Source organism: Equus asinus, chromosome 25, assembly GCF_041296235.1.
Source record: "Equus asinus isolate D_3611 breed Donkey chromosome 25, EquAss-T2T_v2, whole genome shotgun sequence".
In the NCBI taxonomy this organism is placed as follows: Eukaryota; Metazoa; Chordata; class Mammalia; order Perissodactyla; family Equidae; genus Equus; species Equus asinus.
In genome coordinates, this window is record NC_091814.1 from 29385162 (window position 1) to 29395141 (window position 9980).

General features: G+C 48.6%; 1 long non-coding RNA gene across 1 annotated transcript; it reads right to left on the reverse strand.

Annotated features, from left to right (window-relative positions):
* Window positions 1–3600: 3600 nt before the first annotated feature.
* On the reverse strand, window positions 3601–7082 carry LOC123280734 (uncharacterized). Its single transcript, XR_011498297.1, has 3 exons — window positions 6919–7082; window positions 6440–6614; window positions 3601–4082 (listed from the first exon to the last, which is right to left on the reverse strand). It is a non-coding gene; the product is annotated as an uncharacterized lncRNA (long non-coding RNA).
* Window positions 7083–9980: the final 2898 nt, after the last annotated feature.

Genomic DNA, 9980 nt, shown 5'->3' on the forward strand with positions numbered 1-9980 from the left:
TGGAAAGCAAACTCGCGCCTTAGACGCGGAGGGAGGGGGACGCGGTGTCCCGCCCTGTGTCCCCCTCCCTCCTGCTTTCGGGAGAGGAAGGTTCCGTCTCGGGAAGGGAGCTCCGCGTGCCGCCGGCCGCTCTGGGTCCCCGCATCCCTTCTGCTTCTGCCGCCCTTTGCGCCTCCCAGCCATGTCCCTGCGCTCTTCCGCCTCTTCCTCAGGCGGCGGGGACGCGGGAGGCGGGTTCTCTCAGTGGCGCCGTCCACAGGGACAATGCAGGCATATCAGGGTGACCGGAGCCTGGGGTGCCCCTGCGGCCCTCGTGCAGCTCTGCCCAGCCGCTCAGCATCGGAGGCCTCTGCATCGCCATCAAGGGACCCAGCGACCGAGCCAGTGCCACCCCGTCGTCAGGGTTACCCCGGGGCTTCAGGGTAAAAGGCAGAAGCTGCGTCCACTACATCCTGGACCACGAGGAGTGTTCACGGGACTGATGGTCCGTTCGTGAGGACATTGTAGGTACAAGAACCTGGGATCGCGCTAACTGGGTCATTACTGACTGTGTCTTAGTTTTGGGGTGGACAGGTCGAGACCTGAATTGGAAGTACTGTAGTTTATTCAAATAGTCTATTTTAGTCAGAATTTTAACATATTCTAGTCTAACTTGTTCAGATCTTATGCAGAATTTCTAGCTCCTGAGTCTCCATTGGACACTAGGACTGCTGTTGGGCTGAGCTTTGAAACCGACTCTGGGAAGTCTCATCCTTTCCTCCCAAACTCAGCCAGAGAGAGGAATCCTGGCTACAGACTCCAGCCTCTGTGGAGACCAGGAGTCCCTGATTCACCTCCCCCCGGGCCGTGGAGGAGTTTGCAGATCTGAGTGTCAAGGCTAGACTATTTGGAAGATACTTTGTCTGGTTAGATATGAGTTGCAAACCATATAAAACCGAATTAAAGTTTTAACATTTGGCCTTTAGACACGGAAAACACAATGTAACAAATGAACCTAATTGTGCAAAAATGTTATAGAACAACCAAATGGATTAGAACTATTCCACGAGACTTTAAAACAATAATTTATCTATACCCCAGGACAGTAAGAAAACCAAAAGCTACTTTTCTCAATCGTGTTGCTAGTGGTGTTGCTGCTATCATCTTTATTCGTGTGTCTGTATAATGTGGGAAAAGCAAACGTTGTGGGATATTCTAATTCTACTACTCCCTGTGTCCTTAACGCACAATGCTTGGTGTTAGAGGAGGAGATTTAGATGAAAAACAAACGTTCAGTAAAAGCCCTGTGGTTCTCAATTCGAATTGGCAGTGTTTGCGAATCTATTTGAAGCAACTGGTGTGAATTAAAGGTCCTCCTGGAAGAAAATAGGACCTCAGAATCAGAACACGCCACGCCTATCCCCCCAGACCTTATGTCCCTTAGAATCGCCCCAAAGAGAGAGACCCAGACCTGAGAAATCAACTTAGCCACTCAAAGCACCCAACCTTCCTACATAGAACTTTGGTTTCTCGTTCAGGGAAACTTAGGCATGTTGACATGCAAATCACACAGCAGACATGTGTTCCAAGGTGACAGAAGAGAAGAACAGAAATAGAGAGTCAAAAATTTCAGCTCATGAAAGGATTTCTCTCCAGATCAATCACACAGCATAGGAAAACTCTAAAACGACATACAATGAATCTGAGTTAAACGTGCCCAACAAAGCATTTGTACACACGAACAAAACAAAACCACATAAGAAATACACAACTCAAAAGAGAAGTGGACAAGAAACAGAAAATGAGAAATTAGACTTGGCAGAAACTAGGGAAAAATGGGAGAAAAAGAAAATTCTCTGAAAAATAGGCTAAATGACAAGGTTCATAAGGGCAACATATCTGTCTAAAAATACTATAAGGGACACAGAATAAAGAAATGGAAGCATCAAACAGAAGAGAAATGAAGAAAAGATGCTGCAAAAGGAGCAGAGAGAAAGTCTAGATCCCGGGGAGAAACAGAACTGGGGTGGTCAACACTAAGACCTCGCCTCCTGGAACTGACAGATTTAAAGGAAAGGAAACAACTTCCTGCGAAGCTCCAGACCCCTCTCTGCTCCTCAAAGAAGCCAATTCACACACAATAGAGAGAAAATCAATCTACGTCTACACCTCAACAGAACAACAATGCGGGACAATACCCTATAAAAACTCAGTGACAGTCATCGTGGGCAAGTACTTCATAGTCACCCAGCTGTCCCTGTGTCAAGGCAGCAGAAAAGAGTGTGGCACATACAACGCTCAGGGAGTCCTGCTTCCATCTTGAGGAGTCTTTTCAGGATGAACTCCACCCAACAAGAGAGGACTGAGGAAATTGGGACTTTCGAACAGCTGGTCATCATTGAATGTATTTAACTGTAGATCTAAAGCAGAAATCTGGAAGGGGCCAAGGGGAGAAAAACAGTGTGTCAATGGTATTCCTTTAACTGGGTTGAAATAATTCTATGAGAAGTGGCCAGGAAGGATGGAAGAAAAGAGACAAACAGAACAAATGTCCTGGATGGTCACAGTGGTAAAAGTTTGCAGTTGAAAGATGTCATTTCAAACGCGTAAAGCAATTATTAGAAGTTTGACAAGTTAGTAAGGGACTAAGATATCAAAAACCCTTAGTGAAATATACAGCACTAGCTACGCAGTTCTTAAATATCAAATGAAACACACACACAGAAACATGGAAACAGAAAATAGTAAATACCATCTACTACAGGTGGGTAATACAGCCTAAAACGTATGGGAGACTGTAGGACGTAACTATGAAGAAGAGAGAGAAGAATGTTTATCTTAATTTATGTTTCTATCCACCCAGTCAGTCACGATGATGCTGATTATAACACTGAATTTAAAAAATTCATGAGTCCACAGTGACAGTCAAAACAAAAATTTTAATAGCATACAAGGGGAAGGAATGTTCTTTTTCATGGCACAATGCCAACAAATACAAGGCTATAGGTATGAACGGATTAGAAAATTTCCAATGTATAAATGCAAATATGCTAATCGACATACATCAGGGATCATTAAGGATGGTAAAATATTTAGAGAAAGATCTTTAGAAAAGAGGATGTTCACACACTCTCAAAGTACCACTCACCAAATTACTTACTCATTATAGAAAGGAAAAAATGTGCCCTTACAATGAACAGATCTCGTAGGCCCCTCCATAACAACGTGACCCATGCTAGTACGGCAGTCACAGAGGTGGACACACCGGACATTCTTAGTCTCCAGGTGGGCTCCACTAGGAAGCACCCAGCACTAACTACGTAGGGCTCTTGGCAAGAGGGTCGGCCTGAGCTTAGTCATGAGGAAGTGGTCAGACCAGTACACAATGTAGACCATTGAACCAGACAACTGTCCTGACCTCTACAAACAAGGCAATGTCACCGCCACCAAAAACAACAAAAGGTGAGGAGAGGTTTTTGGATCCAAAGGACTAAAGAAATCTTTTTAGTCGTTTAGCAGCCCAAAAGTCTCTTCTCCTTTTTGTTATCTTACTTGTGGTGACGTTGCCTTGTTTGTAGAGGTGAGGCCAGTTGTCTTGTGCAGTGGTCTAGATTCTGCACTTGTCTCAGGACTACCTCATGACTGAATTCAGGCTAAACGTTGTCACCATAGCACTGCATAGTTAGTGCTGTCTGTTCCTCGCACAGCCCAGCTGGTGGCACAGAACGCCCGGTCTGTCACGTTGTCTTTTGCCAGTTGCTCCTGATTCTGCTGATGTGCAGGACGGGAACTGAGAGCAGCAAGGGTTAAGGTCTCTCATAACCGTGTGTGGGTCTAGGCGGTGGTCTCCTCAGTGACTTAGCGCAGTTGGAGGCCGAAGGGCTGGCCTTTTTCCCATCAAAGCAGGCTTTGCAGTAAAAACCTTGGAGAGTGCTTTGTGGTTGTGATGTTGATCTTCAGCATAGGATCCCTTCACTGTTCTGTTTGGGTTTTAAATTGATTTGCTGTTTCAGATTTTTTTCATCGAGTGAAAATGGTACTTTTTGTGATGCGGTTTCTTTCAAATCAGTAATATCTTTCCTTAGTTCCAGAGATCTTGGTATCTGAGAGACAGAAAGAGAAAATAAAAATGAAATGTGAGTCTTTGCAGGTCCCAATGATAGCTGAGCCTGGAGGGATGGCTATGTGGCGACAGAGGCCAGCAGGACGCTGAGCTCCTGTTGAGGGGAGGAGCTGAAGGAGGAGCACAGGCCGCTGAAGGGGAAAGTGAGAGCCACAAGGTAGAAGAAACACCTCCCTGCACTTCCATCCAGGCTGTGGTGCAGCATCGAGGGACACCCTGTCCTCACCCCACCAGGAGCCTGGTGACATCCCAGCTCAGAGCGGCTGCAGAGCCTTAGCCAGAGCCCTACCAGCCTTTCCTCAGCAGCCACTTCACTCCTGAAGCCCCTCAGTCTGGAGCAAAGTGATGGCTTTCCCACCCCTCCCAGGGAGGGATGTGCTTAGCATCCACCCCCCACATTCAGAAACAGACTGCTGTCGGAACGAGAGGACCCTGGGCAGAGAAGCACACCCTCTTTAACTCCACGTCCCAGTGCTCTGAGGAGGAGGGGCACAACGCTTGAACTGGAACCCAGGCCTCAGGCCCTTTCCATAATTTGTGGAAGGTGAGAGCAAGGGCTCCGATCTGGAGGTGTCCACAGACCACAGACACTGTTGCATCACTTTGGCTCAACGGGAAAAAAGGTTTTACAGAGAAATTCTTCTCCAAAGAGACTGAGGAAAGAACCAAAAAAGGAGAAACTCAAAATGGAATTAACAAAAAGAGAGCAGGGACGGTAACCATGGCCTCATGCATTTTCCTTCATTCTTTAGCGTTGATTCCACACAGGATGCACCTTAGGGCATTTCTAGGAGTATTCTCAACATCTAGACCAAAAACTCCGAAGGGCAAGCATGAGGCACCTGGTTTGACTATGTTCTCTCCCACCCCACCCCTTTATTTCCCACAAAGCACTGCATAGGGCAAGATTCTCCTTTAGTCTTTTATGCCAGTGGAGAGAATGGCATAAGAAGCATAAACATGCAATCTTTTCCTGACTTTCAGCTGTTACTTACTATTACGTTCTCTTTAAGGGAATGAGCATAAAGATTCTCTTTGGGGCTTTTACTTAACGACAAAAATTGATCAATACTAAAATTCTCAAACTGGAGTGCTGAACGCATGGGACTTGAAATCAATTGGATGGAATAGGAACTTCTAGTTTTATATGAAAAATGTTAAAGAAAATACTAAATTTTATTGTGCGTAATAAGGGAGGTATTGTTTTCTGTGCACTGGGTTTCAATGAAATGCTCGTTTCCTGTTTTATCTTGTCTTCAGAAAAGTTGGAGAAACTCTCCTCAAAGAAGGGCGGTCGGAAGTCTAATCCATTCATCTACCTCTTTTATCTTCTCACTTTTTTCCACGTTGTACAAATAGTGCTGTTGAGAGAGGCATACAAATCCCCTCAATGGCTGATGGATATTCAGGCTTTTTAATGAAGCAGCCACACATTCTGGGCATTTCTATCCTGAACCTGAGATCATCGTAGAGGAATGGTCCTTGTCACGTCTAGCTGCATGTTAGAATCCCTGGGGAGCTTTTGAAATCTACTGAAGCCCAAACCCCACTCCTGACAATTTAAATGAGAATCGCCAGGTGGGAGGTCAAGGCAGTGATCTTAATTAAATTTTCACCAGGTGCTTATTACAGGGCAGCGTTAATGCCAGCTCCAATGAGGCCCTGAGGTGAGGATGCTGAGTCCCTGGAAGCCCCGTGCACATTAGCACAGGCCTGCACATGGGGGCCGAGGAGAAAGCTGGCTCCAGGCCAGTCCAGCACTCCCACCTGTGACCCAGGTTCTCATTTGGTTTTTGTCATCTGGGCTCTTTGTCCTCAGTTTTAACACTTCTTCTCCTTCTTCACATGGAGAGGGCCACGGTTAAGGGTCGTCCTAGGTCAGATTCCCAAAATGACTCAGGAGGAAGATCCATGTGTGAGTGATTCCTTGAGAAGAAAGAGGCAGTGGAGTTGGGGAAGCTGGGAAGGGAAGGCAAAGAAATGAAGAAAGTGTGTGATTTCAGGCAAAGTGCCTTGTGTTCAGCGGCATCAATGATGCTCTTGTGATGAGGAGGACCATGGGCTCAGGCTCGCCCGTGGCTAAGATGAAAGCAGAGAGGGAATATCAGGACAGCAGCGGCAGGGACACAGCAGAGTTCAGAGAGCAAACGAGATGGAGCTGGCAGGGCCTGGCAGGGTGGCAGCCCCCATGGAAAACAGAGGGAAGGCCAGACAGAGGTCGCATCAGCTGTTGGAGTGAACAAATGAGGAAGAGAAGAGACAGCGGGAGATTGAGCTAGAATCTTAGCTAGAGAGCCATGAGGCATAAGTGCATCTAAGAGCCACCGATGTGATTACCTCAGTACCCTCAGCTGAAGGCTGGGGAAATTGCATGTTATCCTCCACTTGTTGAAGAGCAGTTTTCTTTTGATAATCTTCTGTTTCTGGGCACTTAAGGCAGCTGAGCCCTCAGGAGCATCACCCTCCAGCTTGGGAGGTTTCTTTCCTCTGAGGGAAGCATCGAAACCCAGTCCTGAAAAATAAAACCACAGCCAACAGGATCCATTGTTATTCCTGATCGTACTGGGACTTAATCCTCCACCCAGGAGGGACATCAAATAAGCAGAGTGGCCAGAACAAGAAAGGCCACTGAAAGTCCATGGGTGAGGTGAGGCCAATGGCGACACTTTCATATTTTCTCTTTCTTTGATCTTACTCACACTACCCAGTAGTGATGAGATTGCCAGGAGGTGTGGGAGAGGCCCATCACCTCCCCGCTCCCACCCTCTGACGACTAACAATGGACCAGAGCTTCGTATTCCCCTTTTCTCTCTCACCTTGGAAGAGCGGCCACTGATTTCTGAAGGGACCGTGGGCTCTAAAGCTCCAGGTGGTGGAGCAAAGGCCAAGCCTGGCTTTGCCGTCACCACAGTCCAACTGGTCCAGCTGCAGCAGCAGATAACTGGTCACCTGGGTGCCTGGCTGCAGCTGTGTCTGTGAAGCTTGCAGCTCTGGTCTTTGGAAACTCCAGTTTGTCCTCAAAGGCCCTCGGTGACCGGCCTCCAGGGTGGGAGCTGAAAGGAGAAGAGGGCTCAGTGGGACCAATCCCAGCTTTCCTTTCCTCAGCCCTGGGAGCCCACCCATTTCTAATGTCCATGCCTGTCAGTGAGACCACCCAGCGACCCAAAGAGAAAAGGCAGACCTCATGTGCATGAAGGAGCTGTCAGCTTCACGTGTGTCCCTGGGGATGCTGAGATGGCAGGTGACAGGATGCAGTGTCCCAGAAGTGAGAAACCCACTGAGTCCAGAGGACTTTGGATGGAAGGATGAAGTCATGCCTGTGAATCTGTTCTCATTAACTTAGTCCTATGGCTTAGAGAGAAGGTTCTAGAGAGGCCTTAGGACATGGGGGAGAAAGCGATGCTGATGTGTACCCACAGTATAAAAGAACAGGGAGAGAAGTACGGCCACAAGTCTTCAGGTCCGGTAGAAGACACAGTTGGGAAAACATAGAACAGGGACCGAGTTATCCGAAGTTTTGTAAAGTTCTGCGGCCTTTTGAGCAGCTTTGTCTGTAATTTTTGACTGCCCTCCACCCACCCACACATGTAAATATCTATAGCCACGCAGGGCACCGGCAGCTACAGGACATGTAGTGGAGGTCTGAGTCCCCGATTGGAAACTTAGGGACAGAGAAGTGCCACAGAGTCAGACTTTGTGGTTCTTCAGGGAGGTAAGAGAGCGCTCAGTCCTGTGTCCCACACCCCTCGGTGGGGGCTGGGCAGTTCTCCCTAATAAACGTGTATATTTTGACTGTGCAATGAACACATACTCTCAGAAAGGGGGCTAACAAAGACTTCCAATAGCCTCAGGCCAGTCCAGGTCAGACTCAGGCGGGCTCCTGGCCCGCAGGGCCTGCTCTGCACTGCGTGGGCTCCCCTCTCTCCTGCCCTCTAGCCATCCTCATTCTCACCAAGGGTTCACTGTTCCATAGAAATGTCTCTGTGTGTCTGTTGCCATTTTGTCTTCCAGATCACAGACTCTCCTGACTCCTGTCCGTGCTCCATCCAGCCTCCCTCAAGGTGCGTTCCCTGGTTCCATCCTCTCTCACCAGCAAATGTCTCACCCGCCTTCTTACCCCAGATCCTGCCCCATCCTGTGCCTGCTCTGCTGGGGGAACTTCCTCTCCCCTCTCTGCTACACACCCTCAACTCTGCACCTCCTTTGCACTCCCTCCTTCTGTCTTCTGGCCCCTCTTTCTTCTACAGCATCGCTTCCCACACCTCCCTTAGATAAATCCTCTGGAATCAGCCTGCCCTCCAGCCCCCACCCCAGCCCTGCACCACATGCCTCTTCTGGCGTCCAGGTCTTTGTCCACAAGGACTTCTCTCGGGCTGTACCCTGTACTGCCTGTAGCCCCTCTGCTGCCATACACAGTGTTTACATGTTGTCATCAGCGAACCTCAACACAGGACGGGTCTGTGTAGAATTTAGGTGATCTCTTCACTTATCTCAGCCCATCTGCATGGGGCAATTTGTCCTTTCCTGCTGCATTTTGAACGATGGCCTGGCAAGGCCGTGCCCCATCACACACATCTCACTTCTGACGTGTGTCTGAGCATTTCTCATCCTCCTCATGGGGACCGAGACCTGGCTGTCAGGGTAACCGAGACACAGATGTGCAGCTTTACAACGGCGGCAGGACAACTCTAAGTGAGAGCAGAAAAGCCCCGAGGGCAGGGGCTGGTGAGACAGATCTCTCAGCCCTGGCTGATTTTCCATGGAGAGAGCTCCTCATGGAGCTGCAGCTCCCCTGGGAGGGCCTGGGTGAGCCGCTGGCTCTGCTCACAGGACGGAGTGCTCTGAGAGGGTAGGAGCTGGCAGATCGGCATGAGTGGAAACAGGAGTTCTTTGGATGAGTCTCCCAACTTTTCTGTTTAAGTTTAAAATTGTTTGACATAGTTTGGAACAAAGCACAAGGAAGAGGGTGAGCACCATCCCCGCTTAGTCCCTGATGTTCCGACTGCTGAGAGCAGGAGACAGAGCCTGAGCAGGGGAGTCAGGCCAAACGGGGGCCACAGTCACACTGTGCACTGACTGGGGGTCTGGGGCTAGCAAAGTGACCTCGCTGAGCCTCAGTGCCCTCGGCTCCAACATGAGATACCTCACCTATTGAGAGTGGCTCTGTGAGGACCGAATGGGTTATAGTGTCCACGGAGCTCACTTGCTGAGGGGCGTGGCACACAACAGACACAAAAGACCTGTGTGACATTTTCAGTCATGAATTGTTGTGATCCTCAGAAAGCCTTCGATTCTCTGCACCTCGGGAAGAACGGGAAACAGGAAAGAGGATGGTCCAGTGTGAAAAGGCACTTACTGACCCGAAAAGGTTGAAGGACCAATTGTTCATGGTCGATTTCACTATAAAATAGTCAGAGACAGTCAGGAACACCACAGAGTTTCTGGCTCTTCCTACAAGATGATTTCATGAGTAAAGGCTCCTAACAATCCAACCGCCTCGCCCAGAAGAGAAGTCCGGAAGATCGCCTCCGGGAGAGGAGATGAAAACTGTGTTTGAATCTCCCCGCTTGAGGAAATGGCGGCCCCAGTGGGATCTTGCTCACCAGAGAGGACTTTTCTGGAGATAATGGATAGGGAAGCTTGTGTGCTTTGCTCATAAATTAGGCCAATACCCCCATCAGGTACACAGGCTGTTGATAGTTTACATGAGATGATACCGCCGAGACTAGACACGTGATTGAAACTACAACCTCCACACGGAATAAATCAATGGTGTTGCACAAAGGACGAAACCCATGGCCATTGGTGGAGGATGAAAAATCAGAATGAGAGCTTTGGCTTCATTGAAAACACAGAAACAGGCAGGATTTGGTGTTCA